This window comes from Gavialis gangeticus, unplaced genomic scaffold (genome assembly GCF_001723915.1).
Source record: "Gavialis gangeticus isolate Ggan-Ray unplaced genomic scaffold, GavGan_comp1, whole genome shotgun sequence".
Classification (NCBI taxonomy): domain Eukaryota; kingdom Metazoa; phylum Chordata; order Crocodylia; family Gavialidae; genus Gavialis; species Gavialis gangeticus.
Genome location: NW_017729022.1, coordinates 80,801,582 through 80,814,084, shown reverse-complemented (window position 1 = coordinate 80,814,084; position 12,503 = coordinate 80,801,582). Strand labels below are relative to the sequence as shown.

The following is a 12,503-nucleotide window of genomic DNA, read 5'->3' as shown; positions in this document are numbered from 1 at the left end:
CTAGCAACTACTGGAACTGTCTAAATAGAACTAAGCTCTGCCTTTGTGCAGTGAGCTGTTTTATGTTGCTTCCTCCAGTGAGGTGTGTGGAGCAAGCAGTGGCAGCAGAGTCAGCGTATGGGAATTAATGCCACTGCTACTTGCCCTGCCACTGCAGGTGGATCATGTAGCTCGTGAGAAGCCCTGCAGTCCAGATCTGGCTCCCCATCCCAAAACAGTTGGACAACCCTGAACTAGTTTGTAAGGACCATGAAAATGACCATACTTTTCAGTGTGATAATGTTGAATGCTCCCTGTAATATGTGGGAGTGCCTTATAGAGGGACTCTGCTCTCCTCTACTTCTTCCTCTCATCCTTCTTGTATCCTTTCTTCTCATTCCTCCCCAGTTCCAAAAGACGACGAGGAGGTCAAGGCAGGTCAAAACCATTTTTATCTTTCTGCCTTTTCTATGATTTTCTAACAGTTTCAGCCCCTATAATGTATTTTCTACTCCATACTTTCCAGCTGAACTTAAAAAATTAAAATCTTCTCTGCTACATGACCTACAGTTAGAGATGTAAAATTTCTGAAAATTTTGAAGCTATGGGGAAAAAAAACCATTTGTTCCTCCCCTCCCCACCCCCCGGGGTTTTCCAGAAAAAATGGAAATTTTGCGGAAAATTGAAGTATATGCAACAGTTATTTTCTTAGCACCCTTTACAGATCTAAATTCACTTTGCTACTTTAAGAACATAAATTGTATTCTGTATAACTTGGCTTGCTCATAAAATTATCATGTTTGGTATATTTATTAAATGTAAAGGTATAGTTTATTTAGATAATTACACATTTACTAATTGAATTTACTTTTAGATGTCTTTAATTTTTGTTACAAATGGAGCTACAAGCTGCTGGACTCTAAGGAACCTAGTTTTTGCCAGGTTATGAGAAGCAGGCAAAAATTAAAGTTTAAAATAGAAGAAACCATCAACATTATAGTAAAGCAAAGGAAGGTATTATGTATTCTGGACTTAAGTCTCCTCCACAGTGTCAAGCAGATACAGAAAGCACTCATTTTTAGAAAAAGAGCTGCGGAAAAAAAGCCCCAAGACTCATTGAATACAAATTTTGCTACCTGAAACTTTGTCTAATTAGTCTAATTTTCTAAGCTATCACTGTCAGCAATTTCTGCTTCTTCTGATCCTTCATTTTTATCATCTTCATGGACTTCTGAAAACTGAAGCTTTGCCCAGATTGAGACAAGCTTCTCTACTCTTTCACATATTAGTTTATTTCTTGATTTGATGTGAGTATTTCCAAACATAGACCAATTTCTTTCACATGTTGCAGAAGATGGAAGAATCTGATGCAGGCGACAAACAAGAGGAGTCAGAGGCTGTGTCATACAAGGGCCTTGGCATTATGTTGCAAGAGGGATATGCTTGGCAGAGTCTTAGACTGCATTCCTGGACCAAATAACTGAAGATGTTCTGTATTCTTCAACATTTGAAAGTACCTTTCCAGCATCATGTCCTAAGTGTGTTTGTTGCTTGTTTTGTAATCCAGTCAAATGCAGTAGCAGTGCTATCATCACTAACATTTCTGCCTTTGAATCTTGGATCCAAGAGATTTGCAGCAGCATGAATTGATTGGCAACAAAATTCTTCCCATCTGTTAATAAAGGCTTTCACTTTTGTTTCTTTTGTACTTGTAAGTAGAGATACACTTAGATTTTCAAAAACAGTTGATTTTTATCTGGGCCATTTGGTAAGGAATGTCTGACAAAAATGCACTGTCTGATTCAGATGCAGTGATTGCTGAAGAAATTGGCTTTAGAATCTTCAGGGAGTTCTGCAGCTGAACCCCGAAGACATCCTCACCAAGTACAGTGTTCCTTATCCTTCTTGGTACTTTAAGATCCTCAGTTACTAGCGTTTCTTGAATAGCTTCTTGTTTTTCAGTACATTTTCAAGCCAGATCACCACTCCACCCCATCTAGTTTTACTACAGCGTTTGAGTATCACTATTAGGTTCTTTGCATTCATTTCTTCCTGCTTGTTCTTAAAGACTGCAGCTACAATATGAGTAGCTTTGATACATTTTATTACTTATTTTGCTCTTCTATAGATCTTTTGCAGAGTGTCTGACTTCATGATGTCATTAAGAAGCAAGTTTAGCTCATGGGATGCACATCCTATTCCAGTAATATGTGGATATTTATCCATTATAGTCTCCCATGCTGCTTTCATGTTACTTGCAAGGTCAGTCAGCAAAGCAAACACTTTACCACTCCCAATCTTCTATAGAACTTCACATATTTTTCTATTGGTATGCTCTGCAGTATGCCTGTTTTCTCCTGTTCCAATGCTTCTGTAAAAAACTGGTTGAGGTGTTGCTATCACAAAGCTTATGATTCCTTCTCCCCACACATTAGTCCATCCATCTGTAAGTATTGCAAGACACAGTGCTTCATTGATTTTTCCTTGCATAGATTGCATTTACACATTCATATTCTGACTCTAAAAGAGGCTTGCTCAAAGAATGTCTGCTGGTATGATGGTCTTAGTAATTTAAAAGCTTCCTGCCAGGATGCTTTTTCAGTTATTGACAGTGAGAATAGGAGAATATATTGCTCTTGCAAGAGCTTGGTCAATTTTTTCCTGATCTTTAGGTGTCATCTTGTCTACAAATGAAGCTATTGAGAGTCTTTTGTATAAAGTTGGTTATATTATTTGATTACTTGAGGATGTTGATTGGGCAACCCTTTATGATGCTGATGTTATAGAAGAAGCAGCAGCAGTAGGAGGACTTGTGGATCGAGAACGTTAGAAAAAGCTACTTGCAGTTTCATCATCATGATCTACCTCTTCCTTACTTACACCCATCCAGGATTTTTTAATGTATGTAGGACACTTCTTACATGCAAGGATGTGTTTGGTCTTCCTAGTAACATGTGGAAATGCGTATTTCATTTGACAGCATTTGCAGCTCACTTTTTTCCCTCAGAATAACTTGCAGTGTGGAAATGCTTCCATATGCTATAAGTTGGTTGCACCATTTTCCTGAGGGAGAAAAAAGAAAATGTAATGTAGTGGTTAGCTTGCACATATAAACACTAAGCTACAGCACGTACAAATTTAGTTATGGATGGAGGAGAGGCCTCCCCAGAGTTAACTGTGAACAATTTCCCTGCCCTGCAGGCCTCACCTCACTGCTAAGGTTGGGTGATTTGTCACAAAACATCAGATTAGTAGGAATTCAATTATGAATTACATAGGTTATGAAAATATACTAATGCAGCTAAAACATAGTTTAATATACTGAATTCAGAGAAATTTAAACTCTTACCTTTCAATAAAGAAGTATACTTTCTTTCAGCTTCTTTGTGCTGCTTCTGTACTTCTGTAGATCTCCGAGTCACAGGGCCAGGAGGCAGCAGGTTCCTTCCAACTCCAAAAGTTTTAGACTTGCTCTGTCTCCTCTCCTGAGGCTTTTGAGCAAGCTGGGCAATAAGCTCCTTGTTTCTAATCTCTACAGGAACAAATGGATGCTGCTGTCAGTGTCCACTCCCAGTCTTTTGAGGCCTAGTCAGGACAACAGGAGCAGATCCACCAACTTCTAGATCATAAATCAACAATAAAGGAAGTCCACAAGCAAAGGTGGCACTGAATCTTTCTTCCTTCCCTTGTGAAAATGGCAGTGCTCCCTGGGGGCAGAAATGCATCTTGCTCTTGCATTTGAGAGTTGTACTGTACTGTTTGTCCTTGGTATACAGGAATTGTAATGATCTGATACTGTTGGTAGTCTTACATCAAAGTCTTCCTATTACCTAGTTATTAGAACACATTTTTAGAGAGTAAAGGGTAGCAATATATGAACACCTTGTTTTAAACATTTTATTCATCATTCTAAAAGAAAATATTTCTTAAGAGGTTATTTAATTTTTCCAAAATTTTTCAATTTTTCGGAAAAAAGAAAAAGACCTTGGAAAAAAATGGGAAAAAACAAGGTTTTTCCCGAATTTTTCTTTTTTTTTTCCTGGGCCTTCACATCTCTACCTACACTATACAGTTATGTCCTTTGGGTCTCAACTCCAACTTTCTTTAATTGCTGCCTTTTCCCTTCTTTTCCAGTGTATCACTTAGTTTTTCTCTCATTTTCACTTTTCTTCCCTCTCTCCTTCTTCAGATAGGTGTGTTTCCATCACACTGCACACTGAAAATACCCAAAGAGAGGTGGAGTTACAAACCACAAGGACGGAAATATTTGAGGGAGGGCTTCTGAGAAGAGGGAGATTACGTAAGATGAACCTTGAAGTTTGTACTAGATCAGAGAATTCAGCATCTAAATCCACTGATCCTAGGCAATATGCTGAGGGCAAAGGTGGGTGATACCAAGGTCTTCCACCTCAGTCACAGCTCCAAATCACATTGCTTTACCACTAAGGATTTACACTCGTTGCCACTAGTACTGAGACCCCTTCTTAATAGGGAGTTTCACAGCATAGGGGGGCTCGATTTAAGTATTAACAATGGTACTGTTTTTTATCTTGCCTCATGATGCTTTAGTGAAGATATCTATGCTCATGTGCTGTTCCACTGAATCAGCAGGGTTCTACTGGGCTTGCACTAGTAGACCACGCTACAGGAGAAAGGGCTATGTCTTTAAATAACTTTAAACTGTTTTCACATGAGGTTGGGGAGAAGTATTATGTGCTTTATAATCATCTTCCCTTTCTGTCAGCCGTCTTCCACTCTGCAAAGGTCCCTGAGCCCATGAGGCACCCTTTGGAGGTCTGGGTTGAGGAGACAAATGCTGTTCTGGAACTACCACTCCATATACAGGCAGTCCTTGATTTACAATGTTTCAAGTTACAACAGTTCGGACTTGCAGCATTTATAAATTGACACCCTGTTTCAACTTTCTGATGTCAGTTTCGACTTTACAACACTTGACGCCATGCCAGCGAACAAGCTGCCACTTATCTCCCTGGAGAACATCTGTCCAAACTTCCTTGGACACTTTCTTTAAGAAAGCAGACAAGGCTCCAGAAAAACCTGCAGCCAAGACTCCTGAGAAGACTCCAGACAAGAATGCTTCAAAAAGTCCAACCAAGAGCCCTTCAAAAAGTCCAGCAAAGTCACCTCAAAGAAGTCCTTCCAAATCAATATAATTGCTATTTACAATATAAATAAATTAATGTATCTATATTACTCATCTATAATTGATTGAGTACAAAATTCTGGGGTATTTTTGGTGAAAATAGGGTATCAGGCCTTGGTTCAGGAACCAATCTCCCATTTATAATATTGTTTCTTATGAGAAAATTGGTTCTGAGTTACAGCGTTTCGAGTTAAGACGTGGTATTCAGGAACCAACTGTCATAAGTCCGAGGACTGCTCGTACAGGAATTGTGTTTATGTTGATGGTCCTGTCCATTCACTGTCACTTTGGAAAAATCCAAAGCATTATTTCACTTCCTGCTTGGCACATGGGAAAAATACCCTTAGGAACTAATTTCATTGGAAATCTGTTGACTCTTATAGGCATCAAGCTGAGTGGAGCAGCTGCTCTTGTAGTTTTGCTCCCCGATGTGACAAATCTGTACAAATTCTGATTTGTAATGTTTTTTTCTGTCAGCTGACAGGAGAGAAAACATGCCTATTGCCTTTTTATTTTCTTTTGGGTGGGTTCTTTGGTACTTTATGGGGTGGAGAGGGAATGTTCCCTATTGGTTACAGAAGTAATTTTCATTTTGATTGTGTTTGGTTCAAAATAGGGGGGTGGGGAGGTTTTTTTGTGTTTTTTTTTTTAAGGAAAGGATATAAGTAGGCCATGAAGTTCCTAATAACCTACTACCCCAAACGTAGTGAAATAAAGACATTTTAGGGTTTGGGGCTTTTGGGTTTTGTGGGGCAGTGTTATTTTCTAGAATCACGAACTTACTAATATTTCCTGGGGCCTAATAGGAACTTGGGATCTAAAAGAGAAAAAAATGATTTATTATTAAATTCCAATCCAAGTTAAATTAGAGATAAAAGGCCTGTTTTATTATTAGTTTCTGCAAAATAATTCCTTTTTATTTTAATCTCTACAGATCAAAGTAAATATGGTACAGATTTTTTCAATGACATGCATGCATGCCCCAACTCAAGCACTCACATATTCAACTTAAATTGTCTAATTCTTGTGATCAGTTTCAAGCCTTTCCAGTTATTGTTAGTGCATTAAAATGTCATGAAATCAAATAGGGTTTTGTACTGCATCAATATAACATTATGGCATTAAAACCTAAGTACAGAACTTTTCCATTGTCCTTACTCATGAATTATTTAATGCAATAAATTCACACACAGTATAAAGGCTAGTGCATGCATTTCCCACCAGATAGGACTTAAACAGTGAGTGAGTGTGTACTGGATTTGGAGCATACATCTGATTAACTGAGCTGAAATGCAGTCACTGTAGAAAAGAATAGGCTTTTATTGTGGTAAAGCCTGAGGTCATGACTTCTATTTGACCTGAAATTGATCTACTGATGGTTACATGAAAAATGTGATGGGGAAACACATTAGCCATAAACCCTTGTCCCCATATAACGCTAAATGAAGGTCATTTAATCAATATTTTGTTTGGGAAATAAACAAAGGGGGAGAAAAGGGGACCAACAGTATAAAATATCTCTATAAATGCTTCCAAGCAGGAAAGACTCACAATTAACTGATAAAAGGATATGCTCTGTTTAAGAAGTCTTGAGGGGGTGGAAAAAAGTCTCAAGGAAATTCATAAAATCTTCACTTGAGGGCCCATTTCAGGAAAACAAAGTCTCTAGACTGAACCTCAAGAGCATACTTACCAAAAGAGCCCAAGGATGATCAGTAGGAATACAGGAGGCTTCTTTATGTATGCCCGGGCTAGTTCGTTTCCAGATGGAAGAGTATCTCTTTTTGGGGTAATATATGCCTTCACTGTCCCATGTTAACAATTTCAGAAGGAAATATTTTACCTTTTCATTTTGAAACAACTTTTCAGTTAAAAATTAATTTTGTTTTTAAGTCTTCCCATCCAGAGAATTTTAACATTTCCAGGTTTGGTTGCAATTGAAAACAAAAGCCACATTTTTAAAATACTGACGTTCTTTGTAAAATGGAACGTCTCTCAGCCAAGTCACTCTTAGAGTGAATTTTTCACATTCTTACTTAGTTGCTTTGCAGAGGTGTCCTGAAACTCTTAACAGGTCCCTAGGGGAATGTCCAGATGAGTGAGCACGTACAGGGATGTGTGTTTGCCATGGCATAAATAGCAATGGCACATATTTGTACTGCTGATTTGTGCCCCAGGGCACACCCCTGCATGCGTGCTTCAGCATGTGCCAGATTATACTGGGTGGGGCAGGGGAGGCTGGGACCAGTACCTGTGCTGGCCCCAACAACTTTACCTGGGGTCCTGGGGGCCTCCTGGGGCAGCAGCAGTACCAGTCTGGCCACATAGAGTCTGGGCAGCAGCCAGAGCATGGTTGGCTGTTTCTGGCAGCGTACGCTGCTGCTGCATGCACCACACCGCTTTTTTTTATGCAGCTTTTTCTTACACCAGGATCTCCCAGTGTCAGATTTTGCAGCAAGCAAGCATGTGCACTGCATGTCATTTGTGATGCCTCAAACAGCTTTGAGGTACTGCAGACCTCACACATGCACTCTCCTGGATACGCCTTAAGAGTACAAACATGTAATAAAAGACAAAGCTTATATGAAGTTGTAAACTCTTGTACTTACAATATTTGGCCCTATACAGATATATTGATGCTGACTGGGTGCAGCATGGTGGTATGTAGGCAACCATCAATCCTCTGGATAGTGGTGTAAGCGTAAGAGGTGCCTAGTGAATCTGCTTGCACAGAGTCTTGCAACTATCATACCAAGACCTTCAATGCATACACCTAAGCAAGAGTATGGAGGAGTGAAGGCTGCCCAAGACCTACTATCCCTCCCCCACTTATACTATTGAGACAGAATCCAAAGGCCAGACCGAGTCCAGCTGTTCAGTGCTTCTATGGTTGTAACTTCTGCCAGACAGCAAGAGATAAGAACTGCTGCTGACTGCCTAACATCTCAGCAAGGGCATGTTTCTGTCAGGATGATGTCCTTTTGCCATTCTCCAACCAAGTTAGTACCCACAAGGCAGTGGTGGCTAGGGTTTTGAGGTGCCTTGTACTTGCCTTACTCTGGAGGTTGCAACATTGTGGCATTTTATAGGAGCTAGTCCACCACAAATAGCCCCACCACATTGCCATCACGTCCTATAGTCAAATGCAGTTTATGGTTATACCCAGGATGGTGGTGCAAAGTAAAAAAACAAAAAAAGGTACCCTTTAAAAACTTTTAATGACAACCAAAACTGGACTTTGTGAGCTAATTAATTTGACTCATATTATGTCAAGTGCATGGTTCAACACAATTTGAATATTTTGGTTGCATGGCAGTGTCCTAGGAAGTAAATGATATTTTCTTCATGTGGCATGCAACAGCTTTTTGAAAGTATCACACAATAATAAAACATCATTCAAGATCATCTTATACATTTCATTAAACATCACTTGAGGTAACTCCTCTTATTAATACTATTAGTTTGTATTCCAAAGTCCTATGTATGATGCCTCAAAATGAAATTAAAATATTTCTTATATCTCTCATATTTCCCAAAATATTTCCTAAATTTCAAGCTGTGGAGGTAGAAATATTTGAATTCTGTAGTGAATGTTCCTGCTTAGCATAGAAGGTGAGCAAAAGGCAGAAGTAGCGTGGGCTAATTTGTCAGCTAGTGTAAATCATCAATCTGTTAACTTCATTGGAGCTACACTGCTTCAGGCTAGCTGAGGATTTGGCTCAGTACCTTAAAAGTTCATTCTAATGCACACTTTGGTCCACTTACTGAATGAGTCTACTTATACAGAGATTCTGCATTAACTACAAATAATAGGTAATATTTTGGTAAAGTAGAGACAAAAAGCCCAAGGCTGAATCGATTCAGTCTTTGCAGGTTAGTCTAAACTGTGTAGATTGAACCAATAAGCAAGTGAACTGACATTCACTTTTAATTCTGGTAATACAGCTACATGCCTGCAGTGGCACAGGCCAGAAGCTGGGCTGGAGAGGACCACTTGGGCCAAGCCAAGCCCACCCACCTGTAAGGAAGGGTTTGTGGGGGAGGTGCAAAGCATCCTGGGATACTGGGGGACTGAAAATTAACTTGAATCTGGAGGCGTTCTGGGTCAGAAGTTCAATAAACTGATTTAACCTAAATCAGTTAAATCTGATACTACATCCTTCTGGGTTTATCTTAAACTGGTTTTGGCCATTTTGAATGCAGTTTATTGCACTGAACTTATGTTCTGTTACAGATCTGAGCCTGTTTCTGATCATTTATCCAGTTTATGTGTAATTTATGTCCCCAGTGTTACATTCATGGTACAGAGCCAATCAGGATTTGAGTGCCATTGGGCTAGGAAGACAGGATCTTCATTCTTAAGAGCTGACAGTTAATGTCCAGGACTTTGTGTTTGTGCTGTATTTTATACACAGGAGTCCCTTTGAAAATGTATCTTACTGTGTACAGAGAGAGGTATTTAGCCATGTTGGCCTGAAGTCAGACAGAAGGCAGAGGTACAGATGCACCTTTATAGACTAACTGAATCAGCAGTAAATAAGCTCTTGTAAGCAAGAACTTACTTCATCAGAGGCTATGAAAAGACATGCACAGAACAGGCAATCTAATAGAGGGAGTGATATGAATACAAAAGACAGAGAAGGATGGGAGGCTGGGGAGAGGGAAGAGAGAGGGCAGTACCGAGAGAGACGAACAAGTAATAAACTTACAGGAATAAAGGGGTCACAAAGCTGTCTGCAGGTGTGTGACCTAAAGGATGTGATAGGAGTCAGTTTTAACTGATATTTTCCTTTTTTCATCGTTTGAGATTTATTCTGTGTATTTTTGCTAGTAGTGCTTTAAACAATTGAATTAACATTTTTCACAACTAATGAGCATATGTTATAATTTAATGAAATGCTGACACAGTTTACTGCTATTGTTCATTTAAAAGAGATTTTTCCTTCCTCTGGCACTGATTTATTTAAACAGTTGCACCAAATTTTACTGATGACAAAGATAAAAATGACTGCATAGAAAGCATTACTCAGGCATTTTTAGTTTTTCCTCTGAGTTAACTCAGTTCTTACAGATATAATAACTCATAAGAGAACTTTCTTTAGAGATGCTGAAAATATTTAGACAATACTCTTGCAAAAATGTCTGAATCGGTTGCCATAACTTTAAACTTTAGCACATAATTAACAGTGAAGCTTAATTATGTATTATTTTGCTTATCATAATCGTTTGGGTTACAGTGTCCCCTAGTGGCTCACACAGACAATTCCCCTCATGATGGACTTGTTTTGTATTGTGCAGAAGTATTCAGTGCATTTCCAACACATCACAGAGAAGCTTGATGTGGCAATCAAATGTGAAATTTGCATCATGTTACCACATTATTATATAGTAAGAGAATACTGTATCCTCCATAATGATATTTTGTCCGCTAAAAAAAAGCTAGCCAAAAATAATAGCAGACAAAATTATTAACAGAGACATTCTATTTCCTTTGTTTTTAATCAGCATTTGGTAGAAATAGTCATGCTGCCCTGTGACAGAGATCAGATACTAAGTCAGCAAGGTATTTTGAATAAAAAAATGAGAGAATATTTTATTACTGCAGAACACACAGAAATCTTGTAATGGCAAAAATACAGTAACATTATAAACTATATGCAGGACCTCATGTGCCTACTAATTAAAAAAAAAATACTTCAGAATAACCTTGAGTAACATTGAGGCTTTTCTGCTGTACCAGTAAAGCACAGTCTTTCACATACAGTATTGAAAGTGACACAGTGCTTTGCAGCTGGATCTTTGCCAACATAATACAGCCATTTCAAATGCCAAGAGGGATCTAAGAGTATAGAGTACTATGTTATGGCATTTTCAGTGACAAGATTTGTGTTTTACATAAGGAAAATACAGTGTAATTCTTTCAAAATAACATGTTTGGTTTCTGTGACAGCTTAATAGCTACCTAGGGCTCCAGGTAACACTGTAGACAGAACTATTAACAGAAATAATTTTTGGCTCTCCCCCCACCCCCACTTTTTTTGTGACTGGTTTGGATTTTTGGCTGGTTCGAATGACACGTGATATGAAATGTTCTATAGTAATACTTTCTATATGCTTAAAAGGAGAAAGAGAGGAGACATACTATACATGGTTTGTACTTTCAAGAGTATGTTGGAGAAGCAGTTAACATGATGGAGAGGTTGGGGAGTGTCTATTCTGCTTCTTTTTTCTTAAAGTTGATGATTTGCAGGTTGGTCAGTCAGGCTTCCCTGGTGCTACATGCTATACTATGGAAAAATAGTTTTATACCTTACTCTTAACAAATTCAGTGAATTTCAAAATTTTATCCAGAATGATGCAGCTTGTAGTCAGTGAAGCAATGCATCAAGACTCAACATAAAGCCTTTTTATTCAGGTACTTTCATCTCAAGCCATTTTTTCCTTCTTCCTTTTTCCAGGCAGTCTTTCTTTTGAATGTTGCTAATGACAGGGCAATGGGGGGTCAGTTTTGTTGAACCATTTTTAAAAGGTCTCTACTGTATCTCAATGGGTATATCTACATGTGTGCTTTACTGCAGAATTTACTAATTCACTCCACAGTAAAGCGTCACTGTACACGTGCACCATTATTAGGCCAGAGCAAACTAATTAATTCTGCCATAGAATAGGACTGCCCAACACTACCTGACCAGTTAATTAGTTAGTTACTCCACTTCAGCACTCATGTAGCTGGTGACTGGGGCTGGCTGGAGCATGAGGGGACTACAGTGCAGATACTACCTGCCAGCTACCCCCACACTGTAGCACCCTCTTGCTCTAGGCAGCCCCTCCACAGCACATTGAGTCAGACTGGAGCAGCTTTGGGCTGGCAAGCTGATTCCCCAGGCCCTACACTAGCCAGGACTGCACCACTCTGTCTCAATGTGCTGTGGTCCTGAGCACACATGTAAATGCTGTGCCGAGGAGCAATAAACTCCAGCACAAACTGTGCCAGAGTTTATTCAGGAACACTAATTTCACATGTAGATGTGCCCAGTGTGTGATGGGATTTGTAAAACTGAGAATGTAATAATAGGTTTATTAGTATTTGTTTGTTCTTATCAGACCTCACTTTTGTTTGATCCAACAATTGTAAGCAGTTAGATTTTAGTCCCTGACATAGTGCTTGGTTGCATGCCTTTCATTAGTTTTGCGTGTAGCTTCGTTGTGGCTCGTGAAAGATTGACATAATGGGTCTGATCTTGCTTAATAATAATATGCAGCGGCGTTCTCAAATTTTACTCAGAGTCTCTATCCCCAAAGGGACAAAGGGAGCTTGTTTTGTTGGACGGGGCCCTGGCAGTAAGAATGAGCGTGCCTG

General features: G+C 39.1%; 1 protein-coding gene and 1 long non-coding RNA gene across 10 annotated transcripts in view; one reads left to right on the top strand and one right to left on the bottom strand.

Moving 5' to 3' along the window:
- The window catches only part of BICD1 (BICD cargo adaptor 1), a 316,001-nt gene that overhangs the window by 210,698 nt on the left and 92,800 nt on the right, over positions 1 to 12,503 (top strand). The window lies entirely within an intron of this gene.
- On the bottom strand, positions 2,983 to 3,360 carry LOC109296199. Its single transcript, XR_002096920.1, has 2 exons — positions 3,329 to 3,360; positions 2,983 to 3,042 (listed from the first exon to the last, which is right to left on the bottom strand). It is a non-coding gene; the product is annotated as an uncharacterized LOC109296199 (long non-coding RNA).